The sequence below is a fragment of the Talpa occidentalis genome, unplaced genomic scaffold, assembly GCF_014898055.3.
Source record: "Talpa occidentalis isolate TD23 unplaced genomic scaffold, MPIMG_talOcc4v2.1 talOcc4.9, whole genome shotgun sequence".
NCBI classification, from domain to species: Eukaryota; Metazoa; Chordata; class Mammalia; order Eulipotyphla; family Talpidae; genus Talpa; species Talpa occidentalis.
In genome coordinates this window covers 68,453,701-68,471,364 of record NW_023605305.1, presented here as the reverse complement: position 1 = coordinate 68,471,364, position 17,664 = coordinate 68,453,701, and the positions used below count along the sequence as shown (strand labels likewise).

The 17,664-nt window shown below is 46.7% G+C and overlaps 1 protein-coding gene across 5 annotated transcripts in view; it reads right to left on the bottom strand.

Annotated features, from left to right (window-relative positions):
• The window catches only part of CPLX2 (complexin 2), a 92,784-nt gene extending 81,327 nt beyond the window's left edge, over window positions 1–11,457 (bottom strand). For 2 of the 5 annotated variants that reach the window (XR_008550284.1, XM_037500168.2), the window contains exons 1-2: window positions 3,420–3,505; window positions 413–491 (exon numbers count right to left, since the gene is read on the bottom strand). The gene's annotated coding sequence lies outside the window, so the exon portion shown is untranslated. Of the gene's footprint in view, window positions 1–412; window positions 492–3,419; window positions 3,506–9,027; window positions 9,330–10,738; window positions 10,881–11,440 lie in introns of those variants that run through there. The other 3 variants (XM_054691326.1, XM_037500169.2, XM_054691325.1) reach the window with 3 other exon arrangements.
• Window positions 11,458–17,664: the final 6,207 nt, after the last annotated feature.

The following is a 17,664-nucleotide window of genomic DNA, read 5'->3' as shown; positions in this document are numbered from 1 at the left end:
TTCATCAAACAAGTACAGATCATCTACAATGTACATAGGCCCCTTGGGGATACAGACAAGAAAAAGAGGTTGGAATTCAGCCTAAACCACCTACCAGCCTCTTGTCTTTGGGCAAGTCCTTTCTCCTCTGAACTTCTTCATTTTCAAACTGGGGATAATAGCACACACCCAATGTTTGGGGGCAGGTAACATCATTGAATAAGATAACACACAAGCAGCACTTCTCTGTTGTAAACAACTCTGAAAGTACAAGCCAACACCATTCTACCACACAGCCAGACGGATTCATCTCATTCCCACTTTCAAGTGTTCTTGGCAATCATCGATAGGAAATGTCACCATGACTCCCTTCACCGGGGTCAGGGGCACCCCGAACACCGCCTGTAAATGTGGTCCTGGGAAGTACACTTACCTCTGTTTCTTGGCCAAACTGGATGTAGGAGCCTCAGTCAATGGACAGAGCAGATCGCATGCCAGAGACACACAGCTTCCTGGAGGAGGAGAGAAGGAGTTGAAGGGAGATGGAGAGAGCTTTTTGGGGGGCTGGCTTCCTGAGTGGGTGCTGAACCTCAGATTCCACTGAAGGGAGGCTTGCACCTCTTCTGAAGCCACAGTAATCCTTTTTTTTAAGTAACATTTAAAAAAATTATTTATTTAATTTTGTGTAGAAGAACTGGGGTGTAGGCCAGATGTGCAGGGTGTTTGTGTGTGTGTGTGTGTGTGTGTGTGTGTGTGAGTGAGAGAGAGAGAGAGAGAGAGAGAGAGAGAGAGAGAAAGGATTCACCAGAGATAGAGTGGGGAGCAGAACAGGCAAATCAACTGAAATACACTGTTAAGGGGACCAGCAGGTGGGACAGGAGAGGTCTGCTGTGCCATGTGGGTCAGCTCCCTGGCTGAGATTGAACTCAGGCCTTTGTGGTGGTAGTGCTGAGACTTAACCCTTAGGCCACCAGAGAGACCCCCCAGTGATCCTCTTGATTCCAGCAAGAGGCTAGGCCTCAGACCCAATGCTTGACACCCCCTCACTTACTGACCCCAGACCTTGTGTAGGACCTCTGACCACGTCGCCTCTGGCTTAAATGTGATTTCTGACCCATGTCATTGGGTGGAGCTTACTGCTGGCAGTTCTGGGATTAGCTTTGAGGAAATCCATCACATCTCAGCTTCAGTTCCACATTCGTAAAATGGGGCATTTACTAATGATGGCACCCACATCATACACTAAGTGCTATGTGCTTGTACTGTTGCTGTCAGTAAACAAGATGCTGTGAAGACATGGGTTACATTGTAGCTCCTCAAATTTTACTTACTGTCCTCTCCTTTCTCCTAGGAAGTGGTGCACATTCCTTAAAAGGTAAGGGTGGGTCTAACCCGACTGTTTGCAGAGCCTGTGCAAGCCCTCACAGAAAATGGGTACATACCCTGCAATATTTGTTGACCGAGCCATGCTCCACAAGTGCGTTAGACATGCTTCTGCAAAGTTAGGGTTAGTCGGTGCTCTACTCCTGAACAGTAGATGAAAACACAGGTGTGGACACAGGAAATGGTGGGGCCAGTTTCCTACAGGGGAGAGCAAAGGGCTGCACCAGAGCCCACAGTCCTACTTCTCTGCACCCTGCTGCACTAGGGCACCTCCTGGTCAAATGCCAAGGGCTGGCAGCTGCAGGGCTGCAATATTTGCTAGCAGAGGTTTGAGTGTAAACTGTCACCTTCTCTTTGTCTCCCTTCCAGAGCCACAGTCCTGTGATTCTGAGTGGAGACTATTGTCTGATCAATAGAGGTGAGGACTGAGGATTTGCCCCAGATCACAGACATGTACATGGCGGAGCAGGGATCGCAACAGATCAACCACCAGATGAACAAATCAACACTTTATGGAGGTGGTCTCCTCCCCCTCTAATTCCCCCTCATGGCACAGCACCTAGTTCCCTGGTCTCAGCTAATATCTCCATCACCCCCAGTCCCCCTGCCAGAGTAGGGCTCAGAGAGGCAGGGCCCTGCTGATTCCCCAGAGCCTGCTGTTTAGCAGGACCTGATGAATAAATAGCTGTTGAGTGAGTGAATGGATGAGTAAATAAGTGGGTGAATGTGCCAGGCCATGCCCTAAATGTTGGTGACAGCACAGTGAATAGGGCAGCTTTCAGAGAGCTGACAATGGTTGAATTAAAACTAGCCAGTAAGTAAGAAGCAGGGCAGCTGTTACTGCTTCTGACTGGCCAGGTGAGGAGGTGGGCAGGAGTGATGTGGGTGGAGCCTGCTGCAGCTAGGGACTGGCATCTTGGAGCCAAAGGCCACCTCCCAGCTTCAGGCAGTAGGTTGGGACACTGGACTTTAGGAAGGCAAGGCAAGGAATGTGGGTGTCATAATCGAGTGTTTAATGTCTATGTATTGCTGAGTCCAACCAGCTAGCCCCTTGCCTGGTGCATACTTAGTAGACTTGTTCAGTGAATGGAGGGTGAGAAGAGATTGTGTCGGGATGACTCAGGTCTTGGGACTTGTGGGAATCAATAGTGTTAATGGAAATATTACCACTTATACTTGAATGGGGCTTCATTGTTCACAGAGCCCTCTCGTGCACAGTATGCTTTCCACTGCCAGGAGAGGGGCCCATTCAGCAAGCATACATTAGAGCAGGATGTGCTGCCACACAAGCTGCAGGGCCACGGTGCCATGCCCACTGCATCTGCCATGTCCCTCGCCCACAGTCTCTAATAAGCCCGTTAGCCTGGGAGGCCACGTAACCCCATCTTCCAGAGGAGGGCATGAAGGCTCAGAGAGGTCTTGATCTTGTACAGTGGGACCCCAGGTCTTACTCAAGGCAGGAGATGCTTAAAGCTCATAGTCTAATGGGGACACAAATGGGAAGGCAGAGAGTTAGGGTCAATGTGGCCGCTCCATGAATGCAGGCTTGTCAGAGGCACTTCATCACCAGGAGTCAGCAGGAAAGGCTTCCCTGAGAAGGTGACCAAAACTGAGGCTTAGAGGACAGTGGAGCAGGAAGGACTTTCCAGGTGGAAGGGACAACATATATAAAGCACGGAGGGCATGTGGATGACTCAGGAACTTGGAGGAATTAGGGCACCTCAGGGAGAAAGGTGGGACTGGGAGATTGTCAGGTTAGTTATGAGGGGCTTTAGTGGGGCGTGGGCTTCGCCCTGAAGGTGACAGGGACAGTCTGGGCTTTGCACTCTAGAGGGTACCTTCTGGGGGCAGAGTCGGGGTGGGGATGAGAAGGAAGCGTGAAGGCAGGGAGCCAGAGGGGGAGAGGTATCGAGGCTCAGGGTGGCCAGATGGGAGGACCAGGTAGCAGAATTGTGCTTGATGAGATGTGGGGTGGAGGGAGAATCAGACTCAGCCTTCTGGCTTGGGAGGCTCCTGGAACCATGAGATGGGGGGGGGGCTCCGTTTGGCTGACTCACCTGTGGGAATAGAGGTCCTTCCCCAGCCCCCAAGAAGATCCTTGTGGCAGGTTCTGGTCTCTCTCCCAGCCCCAGCCAAGGCCTCCCTTGCCACTAGACTGCTCCCAAACTGTGTCCTAGCAACCTCGTAGCCCTCACCTAGGCAACGCCAGCTTATGCGCTCTCTTCCCCTGATTGGGCAGCCCAGGAAGGTGGAGCTGGATGCCTCCTGTCCACTCCACCTGCCTGGGGAACCAGTCCAGCCGCCAGAGCCTGTGCCCCTGGACTCATCAGGCAGAGGCTGGCCAGTCAGGGCCTGATTGTCCAGTTGCTGGATTCTGGAGACGAAATCTTATTAGCTTCCCAGTCCACAGAGGGGGGACACTGAGGCTTGAGGAGAAATGCACATTCCTCAGGGTCCCATAGTGTACAAGGAGTGCCCGCTTGGCATTAGACTGTGCCTGGGATGGCAGACCAGGCGTTACCTCCTGGCTGTGTGGGCCTGCTCAGGCTCCTGTCTCCACAGCTCAGGCAGGCAGTGGTCAATGAGGCCTGTACGAGAAACTGTCTGATTTTTGATAGGTCATAGCAGGGGGCTCCGATGCTGGCTCCCAGTGGGAAGGGGACCTAGGAAGTGTCCTTGCCATTGAGTGAACATGTCCGGTCCAAGATTAGATCCTGCACATGCATGGACCCCCCCGTGCCTCAGTCTTGATATGGCAATTTTGAATCCTGTTTTTATTTGAAATTTTGGATATTTTTGTCATTATAGATTTGTTCATTTTTTTTTAAAGAGATTACATAGAATGTTATTTACTTCGATGATGAGTTTGTTAGTGCCCCTTACATTTTCTACCTGACACTGGCGCTCACTCAGTCCTGGCTACCTCTGTGCCTTCTCCCTCTCCCTCCTGCCTCTTGGCATTAGGATGCTGCCCACAAGGCACTGCAGTGCCCACCAGCTGCCAGCTAGTGATGGATTTCTTTCCCAGCAGGGGAGCCCATCATTTTGCTTGCCCTCTGGCTGACCCATTTAAGAAATGGCAGCAGGGTGCTGGCCTAAATGGGGCCCGGTGGCGGGGGACACCAGTCTGACATGGGCTTCCCCTGATCTAGCCTCTATGGTGGAGTGACAGAGGGGAGTGTCTTGATTACAATTTAGATTATGCCACCCTTCTCCTCACATAGTCTTCAAGGCCCTGCCCGCTCTGGCTCCTGTCAGCCTCTTTGCCCTTTTCTTTTACCTTCCTCCCCCTCACTCTCTTGGTTCCTGTTCTGTGACCTTGTCATTCTGTGACCTTGTCCTACTCCAGAACCTCTGCACTTTCTTCAGGGACCCTTGTCCCACGGGCCAGCTGCTTCTCCCTGTGCAGCTATCAATGTCCAGGACTTTTTCTTGAGTCCCCCCGGCTGCCTTACAGAAACGGGCCCCACCCTCCTTAGCTCACACTCCTTAATGTCCTGGCGCCTGTAGGACCCGGTGAACATTTTATTTATTTGCTTGCTTTTTTTCTATCTCCACAGTGGGTCATGAGCTCCATAAGAACATGGGCTGTATCTTGTCAGTCTTCTTTATGGTCCCTCCAGCAGCTAAAGCAGTGCCTGGCCCATCGCTGGTGCTCTGCACGTACTGATGGATCAATGGGCCACTTCCTAGGCTTCAGAGTCCACATTGGTAAAATGGGATGATAAGTCAACCCCCCAGAGTTACTGTCAGAATCAAAAGCCAAATGACCTAGTGATGGTGGTGGCAGTGATGGGGGCATGTTTATCTCCATTTTATAGATGATGAACTTGAAGATCAGATAAATGGTGGGTCTTGCTTAAGATTCCCAGCCAGTAAGTGCCATGGTTGTGGTTCTTTCCAGGTTGGAGAAGCACCTGGTTTGGTGCTGGGAGCAGGCGTTCAGGGCTGTGAGAGCTGGCTCTGAGCTCCTGTGAGTCTCTTACCATCTGTTGCTTGAACTGCGAGACCCTACTTGCCCACCAGCCTGTCACCGCTTCCTGAGGAGTCAGAGAGAGGAATGCTAATGGCAGGCTTTTGTGGAACACAAAGGTCTGCCTCTTGCAAATGTAGAAATATATTTTCTCTGCATTGGCAATTACCACGTGAAATGTCTGGGGAATGCTTTTCATCTTCCAGGCACTTTACCAAGATTAACTTCTGAACCCTGTGCAGCAATGCCGGTTGCAACTTGAGAGGTTGTCTGGGGGGAGTGTGGGTGGCAGTGTGTTCTGTCACAGAAGTGGGGGTGGGAAGGCCTTGTGACCCTCAAGTCAATACCTCTAGGAGTTTGGTTGAATTTCCTGAGAGTGGTTGCCCCGCCGAGCTTCTTGAAGATTTAAGAATCCTTTTCCTGTTCTGTTTAGTCATTGATTCAGCAATGTATTCCACAAATATTTACTGAGAATATTCTAGATGTTCTTTTAACCTTGAGGATGCAATAAGGGAATAAAATATATACTGTCTCCACCTGCCTCCAATTCTGGGTCAGGAGGGGAGAGAGATGTCTTGCTGCTAAATGCCTGTGTGACTGTGGGCTGGAGCCTTTCCCTCTCTGGGCTTTACTCTCAACCCCTTGGCTCCCTGCTGCAAAGCTGTTGATGGCTCCTCCTTGTTCATCGAGTGGCACGGGCACATCTTCAAGGTCTTCAGAGTTGGGCTCTGCTTGACATTTTCCAGTGTATGGTCCCTACTCTCCCACTCCCATCTCACCCTCTCTTGATTTAACCATCTCTCACATGTCATCTTGTAAATGCCAGGCACTGTCTAAGCACTTCATTAATTTTAACCTGTTCAATCCTCGATCCTCACAGAAACACCTTAAAATAAGTGCTGTGATTCTCATCATCTTCCAAGATGAGGCCATTGAGATATGGAGAGGTAAATAAATTGCCTAAGTCCACACAGCTGCTAAATGGAATGGCTGGGATTTGAATCCAGGCAGCCTGGCTCTTGTTCATGCATCCACTGCTGCCGTGTTGCTTCTCTGTCTGCCCTGGGCATGGGCCCTCCTCTTTCCTTTTTTAAGTACAACTCAAGAGCTATTTATTGCCACTTGCAGGAAGACTTTCTGGATGCTTCCAGGCTGAGTGAATTCTTATTGTCTCTGTGCCCTGTACTCCTCCCTATCATAGCCCTGCTCATGGGCTATTGCGGTTTGGCTACTGTCTCCTCTGGTGGATTCTAAGCACCTCAAAGGAACAGTCTTGTCCTCTCTGCCCCCACTGTGCCCAGACTAGCACCTCCATATCAACCATTCTCCAAGCAGCAACCAGAGGAATCATAAAAAACACACACCAGTTTTTATGACTCCCTTGCTTAAAACCACCCAGTGACAATTCATTGCATTTAGAATTAAATCCCAAACCCTGACCAGGCACTAGTAGACTCTGCATGGTTTGGGTCCTACCCCCTTACTGCCCCCATCTGCTGCCACTCTCCCCCTGCTCAGTCTGCACCCACCACGCTGGCTTCTTGTCTGCACCCAAACAGGCCCGGCTCACATTAGGGTCCCTGCCAGAGCCATTTCCTCTGCCTAGAATGTTCAGCCCCACATCTTCACATGACATGACTTCTTGTTATTTGGGCCTCAGTGCAATGTCACCATTTCGCACAGACTTCCCCTACTGTCTATCTGCTTAAGTGTTTTCATATTTACTTGAATTGTTATTAATGATTACGTCTACTACCATCTGTAAGCCCCTTGGGAGCAGGGATCGGGGCATCTTGTTCAGCACCTGGAAGAGTGCTTGGCACAGACATTGAATAAGTGCTGGAGGAGGAGTAGATGTTCACCAAGGTCCCCATGGGAGCCTACTGATAACAATTCAACTAGGCCCATGTTAATACATCTAAATCTGTCTCATCTCAGACTAAGGGTTGGGATAATTTCTTAAGATGAAATTCACCAGCTTTATCACTTTCCAACATCTTGCCTACAATTATCCTCCCAGAGCTAACATGATTTTATTGACCATATTCTGTTGATTTCCCATCACCAGAGATGCATAGAACTCCTTGTATGTGTTTTAATTTGTCCATTTAAGATTTAGGGAAACTTGTGAGATAATTCCCTTCTTATTTTATAAACAGGAACATCCCTGAAAAGTGGAAATGCTGACTTGTGAAGGTCCCAGAGTCTTATCAGAGGACACCCCCATCATGGTCATCACATTTCATCAATAACAGGAGAGACTCATGCTCCAGAGAAGCACAAGAACCCTGAGTCCTGCCAGGGCCTGGGCACCGCTCACTAAGCACTTTAAAGGAGTGGCGATCTAAGTTAAGAGCATGTGCAGCCAAATTCAGAGCAGATGCAGAAAGGTGTATCCAGTGAGGCCAGTGGGATGGGCAAAAATCCACAGATGTGAGGTCTAGGTGACTGACTTCAGAGCCCTTTGTTAATGCGAACCAAGGGGATTGGCCAGGAGACTCACACTCTGATGGGAATATAGATTCCACTATCAACAACTTCTTCCATAGGATATGGAGAGTAAATGCATCAGGGTGTCTAAAAGATCAAGTGCTGTATGCTATCATCCTCTTGAGAACCAAGGACATTTCTTGGATCCCCCTCTGCCTTTCAGTCTCTTTGGGATTGGGAAGAAAATGACACCCCAAGCTTATGTGTTGAGAAACTCTAAGGCTAAATCTTCTAGGCAAAAAGGTGAACCAAAGAGAACTCTGGGTCATAAGTCAAAAGTTTTGGCTGTGATCTCAGCACTGAGGAACATTGGAGGAACATTGGGAGAATTCTTCCCTGTCTCTGACCTTTTTGGCTATTGGGTACGATGATTTCCAAATCACTGATTTCAGTGACTTTAAGTCTTGTATTCCTATGACTTTATGATTCAGGTTACTTCAAAAGGAAAGTTCTAACATATTTTCTTTTTTTTCTTATGTATTTAATTTGTCTTTTGACCAGGCTTGCAAATGATCACTAGCCTATGGTCACAGTGTAGATAGTAGAGATAAGTAATTCTGACTTGGTAAAACTTGAGGGTTGTGTTTTTTCAGAAGTATTTTCTCAAATGCAGCGCCTCATCACCAGAGTGTGACCTCTGTCAAAACTTTCTGACAAAGACAGTGATGTTCAGAACAGATCGAGGAGGGAAAGTCATAATCTGAATTAGTGACTTCCCGAGTCATTAATTCACCATTTGTATCATAGAAGCTGTTCTCAATGTTAAAATCCTTCTACATGAAATGATATGATGTCTTGGATTTGCTTCAAAGTAGATTTCTCTCTCTCTCTCTCTCTCTCTCTCAAGAGTGGGTGTGGGTATAGATGAAACAAAATTGGCCAACTATTGAAGCTGTTCAAGTGTTATTGAAGCTGGATGGTGGGTATGTGGGGGTTTATTATACTATTGTTTCTATTAAAAACAAATCTCAAATATTTCTTCCCAGAAGGCCTTTTGGAAACAGGCTCCACCTTTTATCCCCATTCTTATTTCACAGTCCCATCCCAAGGACCCTCTGGCATAGTGGCATCACCCTGAGGGCTGTGATTCATGCATCTAAGCCTTTACACACAGTCCCATCTGTCTGAAGTACTTTCACGCCTCCCTCCTCACGCCAGCTCACCACTCCTGCCTCTAAGATCCTACAGCCTTGTATACTCACCTTGATGATGCACTTATATGGCAATGCTTTGTTTCCTGTTTCCTCTGCAGGTGTGTGTTCTCGTCAGGACAAGTCTGTCTCCTTAGTGCAAAGCCAGTGCCTGGCGCTAGGAGATCCTCCATACACGTTCACAGAAGTAATAATAGCAGGCACAGTAGATGCCATTTTCTGAGTATTTATTATGTGTGAAGCATTGCCCTAACCCATAGCATATGCATGTCATTAAATTCTCACTAGAAAAGGGTTCTGGTAACCTGCCTTCTCAGATCGCTTGTCCAAGGTTATGTGCTAATAATGAGAGGGTTGCGATTTGGACCCAGAAATGACCCCCCACCCCCCTCCTCCCTGCCCCGCATCTGGCATTTTTAAAGACTTCTCTATAAATGTTACACAACAGGTCCAGGACTTTGGGATCCTGTGATATAGGCCTGGTTCTGCTACTAAATTGCTGAGTGACCTTGGGCCATTCACCTCTGGCCCCCAGGCTGGTCTCCCGGTGAGACTGTCAGTGAGCCAGAGGATCGCCTGGCGCCAGGGCCTTCTCAGCTTCAGCCACCAGAGAAAAGGTTTCCTCTTCCACAATTGGTTTCCTACTGCTGAACTGGCTTCCTCCTTTGGAAGCTTCTCATACACCTTCAACCTCTTTTCTTGCTAACTGCAACCTCTTAGAGGCAAATCGAGTTCACGACCTGCTGCCCGGATCCCCCCACTTCCCCTTCCTTCCTCAACGGCCACTCTCCCGAGGTGGGGGCAGAACTCTGGGCAGGAGGGAGAGGGGAGCACGTAGCTGCCGGTTCGTGTGGCTTCCCCGCGGTTTCTCGGCCCCCTCCCCCACGGAAACTCAGCTTCACACTTTCTAGGGATGATTCGGGGACAGCCAGAGTCAGTGATTGCAGCTGCCAGCCGCGGGCATCTCTCTATGGGAGGTTCTCCAAAGAAAGTCCGTGGTCTTGAGTTAGGGAGGAGGTGGGGGTCTGGAGGAACGAGGGGGAGGCGCACCCCTTCCTAGCCTATGCCCAGTTCTCCCAGCTGGAGCCCGCAATCCTTCGGTGCCTGTCTCCCCTCCCACTCTATCCGACTTCCAGCTGGGACCCGCCATTGCACGACCAGGCAGGCCTTGGCGAACTGAAGACCCAAGTCAGAGACGCGCGATTGCGACTAGGCCCCCCTCCCCAGCTCGCCCCAGACACTGCCCTAGGGGAAACCGAAATCCCCCAATCGTAGCCATCACCCACCCCTTAGGAACTCTGGAGACCCAAGCCCGGCGGCTTTGTTCCCCGAGCGCCGGGGAGCCGGCGCGCAGCCGGCAGGAGCTGTCCGCCGCCGCGGTGCTGACGCGGGGAGAGCAGCCCGCGGGGGCGAGGACTGTCCTCGGCTGCCGCGTTGCTAAACCCGGACGGAACTAGCAAAGGAGCCGACCCGGAGGACGCGGTCCGCCTTTCCAATACCGACGCGGGGAGAGGACCCGTTCGGGCGCGGGAGCTGCTCCCGAGGTGGTGCTGGAGCGAGAGGGAGCCCGCTGCGCCCTCCGCCTCGCCCCGGAAGAGCCGCCGGCGTCTGAGAGCTGGCCGGGGAGGGAGGCAGGGCCGGAGGAAGCCGCCTTTAGGAAGCTCCGCAGCGCGGGGCCTATAGCTAGGGTCTCTCCCGCGAACCTGCTCTAGCAGAGGAGGTGGCGGCTCATCAGCAGAGAGCAAGCGCGCGTTCTACGAACCTGTTGGAGGCTGCAGCTCCTCCGCGGCCGACCAGGGCGCCCGGGACGGAGATTCTGGCGCGCCTTTCCCTCCCTCTCTTCTTGGCCTCCTCCGCCGAGGCTCTCCCTCCTGCCTGAGCTAGCACCTGTGCACGCGGGGAGCGCCGAGCCCCTCTTTGGTCCGCCCCAATGTCAGTCTTGCTGCAGGGCACAGAGCCGAGAGGCCTCCCCCAAGGGCAGACCCGCTCCCAGGGAGACCCAAGCTTCCTGAGAAAGGAGGCGGGGGCTGGCGGCGGGGACGGGAGAGGGCGCCAGCAGAGGTGTCTGTGAAACCAAAAGGGAGACGTGGGGAGTTCCCCATACAGGCAGTTCTGCCCTAAAGTTCGCGGAATAGAGTTTCCTAAACCTTCTCTCTATAGAGAGCATTTACATAATAAACAGCAAACTCTTTGGTGCATTATTTAAGGTCCTTCACCCGGAAAACCAGGGCCTCCTCTCCAGCTCTGTTCCCTCCCACCAGGACAGACGACCCCTCGTTCTGGAAAGGTGCACCCCAGTGCCTTAGAAACCCCTGTTCCTTTTGGCTGGAACTTTCCACCCTCACATGACTCAGACTTTATCTGCAAGTCTAGTGTTCTCACTCTCAATGAAAATTTCCCTCATCTAAGGCGTACTCAACCAGCCCTCCCCTAAGCTCCCCAGCCTTTACATCCCTCTACTCACCTTCTTATCACTTTGTGTGTTATAATTACCCATGAATCTATACACTCAGTTACCAGGCTCATAAAAACTGGCTCCATGTTTCATTTTTCTCTGCATCTCCATCTCAGACATGGTGTCTGACACACAATGGATGTTGCATTACGTCAGCTGAATGAATGCACACATGAGAAGCAGAAGTCAAAATAACTTCATGTGAACGTTTACTTGATTTCCATATATATATATTTAAATCAAAGCCTACAAACCCTCACGTGGTGGTATTTCTACCTAATCCACCTAATTCATCACCACCAATTCTCTCCTGACTCCAGGATTTTTTTCTACAGAGACATCTATTTTGTAGCAAACTTCAAATTTTTGTTTTTGGTTTTCTCTCCTTTGAACCCTCATTATGTTGATCTTCACATGGTTGAACTCTTCCTGTCCTTTGGATTTCTGTATTTCAAATGTCAGTTCCAAAAGAGGCCTTCTCTGCCTATTCTATCTAATTTGCTCCCCCTAATTACTTTATAGCATTGACTAATACATTTTTCTTAGTAATTATTCTCTGAGATGATTTTATTTATGTGTTTACTTGTTTGTCATTGGCTTTCCCTCAACTAAATTGAAAACTGGTGGGAGTAAGGGTCATGCCTGTGTTGCTCACTGCATTATTTTCTGTGGTTAGTATTCTGAGAAGAACTGACCTTCCACCAATGTTGTGATAGTCCCTTTCTTCCTGAGATGGCTTGAACTGTTGTGCAGGTCATGTGAAGCTTCTATTAGCTGCAAATTAACTAAGGATGTCTAAGGAAAGAGGATCACACTCATATTCCATGGGGTAGGGAAGGAGAGAGAGAAGTAGAGTCACAAGTATGTGGCCGTGAGATGACAGGTCTGAATCAGGCCCTTTTTACTCTGGATAGCAAATCCTTAATGACCACTCACTTCTCCACACCATGCAAAGTGCCTTCACTTTCCTGATATCATTTGATATTCATAGCAAGCCATCTGGAAGGTATTATTCTCCTCATTTTACATTGAAAACGATTGAAGACAAAAGAGGCGGGCTGATCCCACCAAAGACACACAGCTTGGTAAGCGGTGACGCCACTCCTGGTACTGAGCCACATGCCGAGCAGCTAGAACTAAGACCTGGCTTCAGACTGTGAGGATTTCACATGACTTAGAGACACAGGCACATACACAATGGATCATAACACAATTTGAGAGTCAGCAGTGATTCTCCACCTGGAGATGGGTGGGGTGGGCAGGAAATTGATAGGCTACAGTGTCAGAATAAACTGAAATTCTTGTCTATCACAATTACAATTTATTCAGTGCTTCCGGGGAATCATGTATTATGCTAAGTGTTTTACACACTTTGTCTCAACTAATCATTTCTGGCTATAACTATTCCCTTGCAGCCAGTGAGTTGACCAAGGTGATAAGGCTGATAAACAGCTGAGCTGGGACTTAACCTGAATTTGTTTGAGTCAAAGCTTGAACTCTTAACTGTTATAGTCCCTAGACCTAATGAATCTGAATGTTTGGTGAACAGGGATGGTTCTGGAATTTGAAGATAATTCTTAAGTCATTCTGCTATATCTTCAAAACTATTGACAAACATTCATGGAGAGAAGGCTGCGAAACAGAGGAAGGAGGGATGAAGGCTACGTGTGTGTGTGTGTGTGCATGCGTGTAGTTGCAGGAGGTTGAAATTGGACCTTGGAGGACTAAGAGGGAATTTTCAGACAGGAAAAAAACATGAAAAATATTTCAGACAGACTAAACAGAATATTCAAAGGCCTTGGGGTATGGAAATAAAGGAACTATTAGTGGTTTAGTTAGTGGTTGTGATTCTAAGTCTCCTGTAAGGGGTAGAGAATGGGAAATGAGGCTACAATTCAGCTTGAACTTGGTGGTTTGCTTTTATCCTATAGGCAGTGGAGAGCCATTGCAAGGCAAGAGCTCTGCTTTAACAGCTTCCATTATAGACATGATCAGCCCACAGCAGCATCATTGGATCGGCCCCTTATAATCTGCAAAGTGCTTTCTACCTACAGAAATATCTCTGGAGTCATGTGAACCTGACTAACTAATTAAGCTGTTTACATGATCTGTGTTCTTTTCTGTACAGAATGTCCAGAGACTCTGGAACAATGCAGGAGTTAGTAAGTATTTGTTGAAGAGGGACAAACTGGTGGAATCTAGTATAAAGACTGTTGCAACAATTCAAATAAGAGAGAAGTATCACGTAATCAAGAGAGAAATATCACTTAATCCAAGAGTATAGAATTTTTTGAGCTACTGATTTGGGGAAGTAAAAATTGAGGGCCCAACCTCTGATTACTTTGGGGAGGTTGACATTTATTTAACTTTCCAAAAATGGTTGCTGAATAATTGCAACAATTTTCTCTCCAACATACAGAAAAGTATGTTAGCACCCAGGTGGCCAACACCCAGGCAAGCCAGGATTTCTTCTGCTATTTGCACTTTATATCTTTTGGCTTCTGGATTTATGTCCCGATGGTCTCTATTATGTAGCAATACTATTATGTGCCATCATTTGTGCCAGTGTTAAAAAGAGCAATCATTATGCAAATTAAGCTCAGTTTTGGCTCAAGAACTAAAATCTACCTTCTGTTTCTCCACCCCTCTGGGAAGTCCAAATGGACCCTGAGAATAGCTTACTTACAGAGGGCTGACTTGTAGCAGGCTTTAAAGCCCTTGGCGTATATTCATCTTATGAGGTAGGTATGACTCTTGCGATCATTTTATAGGTTAAAAAAATAAATAAATAAAAAGAAATTAGGAGTCTTGCCCAGGGTTACACTTTGGTAGAGGTAGGCTTCAAAATCTAGCTGTTTGACTTAGGTCTGCAGGCTTCAATACCACACCTGACTGTCTCCCAGATAATACCTTTCTGTTTTGTTTCCTCCCATACCTGTGTAAACCTGGACAAATTATTTCATCTCTGAAAACTTGTGTTATTTCTTCTGTAAAGTGGCGATAAAAATAGCTACCAAGGAAAGATTCTGGGGGAAATAAATGAGATAATGTATAGAGGCATCTAATTGATGCCTCTAAATGATTCTGGTTTCTTTCCTATTTTTCTTTCCTCATCTGGATCCACATCTGCTCAGCTGCTTGGATTACAAGTCCAAGGGCCATGGCTGAGTTTTTCCTTCCCCACTTTATTCAATCCACCAGCAGGACATTCAAACTCTTCCCACCAAATGCATTCTTCATTGGCTAACTTCTTTCCCTCTCTTCCACCGCTCCCCCTCCCCCCTTAGCTTACACCATCAGTTTCCTGCCTGGAGTACTATAGCTTCTTACCTGGTCCCTCTGGTTCTACTCTTGCTCCCCAAAGTGATTTTTAAAATGTACATTCTGTACAGAAAAGAACACAGATCATGTTAACAGCTTAATTAGTTATCACAAAGTGAGCACAACTATGTAACCAAACACCGAGATAGTGAAAAGGATCACATGAGTTCCTACAATGGCATCCAGTTGTTTGTCTTCTTACTCCTCCTCAAAGGTAGCCAAAATTCTGACTTCTGATATGGTAGATTAGTGTTACTGATTTTGGACATTATAAAACACATGATCTTTTGTGTTTGGCTCAATATTGTGCTTGTGCACGTCAGCCACATTGTTGCCTGTGTCGGCAACAAGGTACTTTTCCTTGCTATATAGTATTCCCAAAATATTTCAACCTGTTGATAAAGTTTTAGGGTGCCTCCAAATTTTGTTTAAACCTTTCAATACATATGCAAAAGGGTTTTTTGAGATATAGTCCCAGGAGTGGAGTAAATAGGTGTGCATTTACTCGGGTGTGCATTTATTCAGCTTTAGAAATACTTTCAAACAGTTCTCCAACGGGGGAATGCCAATTTACACTCCCATAAGCTGTGTTGAGTGTTTCAATTGCTTTACATCTTCACTAACACTTGGTATTGTCAATCAATTTCTACTTTTAGCCATCTTATAGATGTAGTGAAGATATAGTGGTTTAATTTGAATTTACTTGATGACTAACAAGGCACATTTCTACATGCACAAAGCCTACTTGGAAAACTTCTTTAATGAAATGCTTGTTCATGTCTTTTGTCAACTTTTCTATTGTGACATCTGTCATTTTCTTATTGATTTGTATGATTTTTTTATGTATTTTAGATAGGCCCCCTGAGGTTATATGCATTATAAATATCTTCTCTCAGCATGGGCTTGCCCTTTTACTTTGTAAATGGTGTCTTTTTATGAGTCAAATTTGCTCATTTTATTGCAATATGAATGATCAAGTTTTTCTCTTTATGGTGAGTACTTTTTGTATCCTGTTGAAGAAATTTTTGTCTATTCAAGGTCATGAAAGCATTTTCCATATCTTTTAGAATTGTGTTATATTTTGTATTTAGATTTGCAATCCATGTAATATTGATTTCATTCTATGGTATGAAGTAGGGGTTAAAATTAATTTTTTTGATCATATGGCTATCCTATTGATACAATACCACTTATTAAAAGAAAGGTCATTCTCCCGCCTTCACTGTTTTGCTTGCAGTCTTTGTCATAAATCAAATGCCCATATTCGTTTCACTTTAATATGCTTTAAAAAATATAAAAACAGGGTAAGTTATTAGGTTCCTGCTAAAAACTGCTAATGGCATTTTTCCTATTGAACTTAGAATAAATCCCAAGCGTCCTTTCAAATGTGAAGGGTACTTTGAGGTTTTACGTGATCTAGGCACCCCCCCTATCTTTTTGATCATATTATTCCATTACTTACCCTGCTGCTCACACCACACTAGCCACAGAGGTTTCCCCCAACTCCTTGAATACACATGTCTCATTCCCAGCTTGGGATCTCAGGTCTCTCCACAGCTCACTATTTCTCAATATTCAGGTCTTTGTACAAATTTCTTCTTGGAGGAAGCTTACTTGCCCACATTCTCTAACATTGCCCTTTCTCATGCCAAGTTACATTCTATACGATTGCCTGGTTTACCATTTGCTCCTCTTTGAAACATCTCCTTATCTTTTTGTTGCTTCTATTTCTTTCACCAGAATTGCTCTCTGAGAGCAGGGGATCTGTTGGTTGTGTCTCTCTCTGAACTCATAGTGCCTGGAAAAGTGGCTCCATGAACGCTTTCCCCATCTCTTTCCCATGTCACCTAGGTCCAGTGTCAGTGCAATGACACATTAAGTAGGTAGGTAGACAATTTTGGACATCGGCAATTTCACACCTGACTTGTTTTCCAGTTTTATCGATGTTCTTAGAACCCACTTGTCTTTATTTCAGAAAATCAATTTAAATTTTTTTAAAAGAAGTAGAGTACAGGCCACAGTTGCGGGGGGTAAGAAGATTCACCAAAGAGAGTGGGGAGCAGAACAGGCAGATGCACTGAAACACACTGCTGAGGGGAGCAGCGGGCAAGTCAGGAGAGGTCTGCCACGCCATGTGTGTTGTTCCCCAGCTGGCTGGGGATTGAACTCGTGCCGCAAAGGATGCAGACAGCCTCACAGCGCTGCGCTCAACCTCCTGTGCCACCAGGGAGGACCCAGCAAATCAATTTATATTAATTTTTGAGGGTAAAAGAAGGGAACCTGATATGTCTCAAATATTTACTGTTTTTCATTCAGTCCTCAAGAGTCACCTTAAGAAAAATGTTATTACCCCCTTTACAGATGAGGAAACAGTGACTCAGGGAGGCCTGTAGAGTAAGTGTGCATAAAAGGGGTTCAATCTGATTGCAAAAATGTTACTCAGAAAAGCCATTTCAAACCCATACCAGAATATTCTATAGAAATCATGACGCAAGCAACTGAGGCATTGAACAGGGGATTTAAATATTGACTTTGGAGACTAGAACTTGGGTTGCAAGCCTGGTCTTACCCCTCACCAATTTTCTGATATTGGACAAGTCATATGAAACCAAATTTCTTCATATATAAGATGAGAATAAAATAGAATCAATAAACAAAAGAATTACTGAGAGGATTCAATGGTAATATGTCTGTAAAGTGCTTATGTTAAGAAGAACTCAGTAATATGCATTGGAGCAAAGAAAGTTTGTTCAATAAATGGTGCTGGGAAAACTGGGTTGCTACATGCAAAAGAATGAAGCTTGACCACTACCTCACACCATACACAAAAATCAACTCAAAATGGATTAAAGAACTAGACATAAGACCTGAAACCATAAAATACATAGAAGGAAATATAGGTGAAACACTAC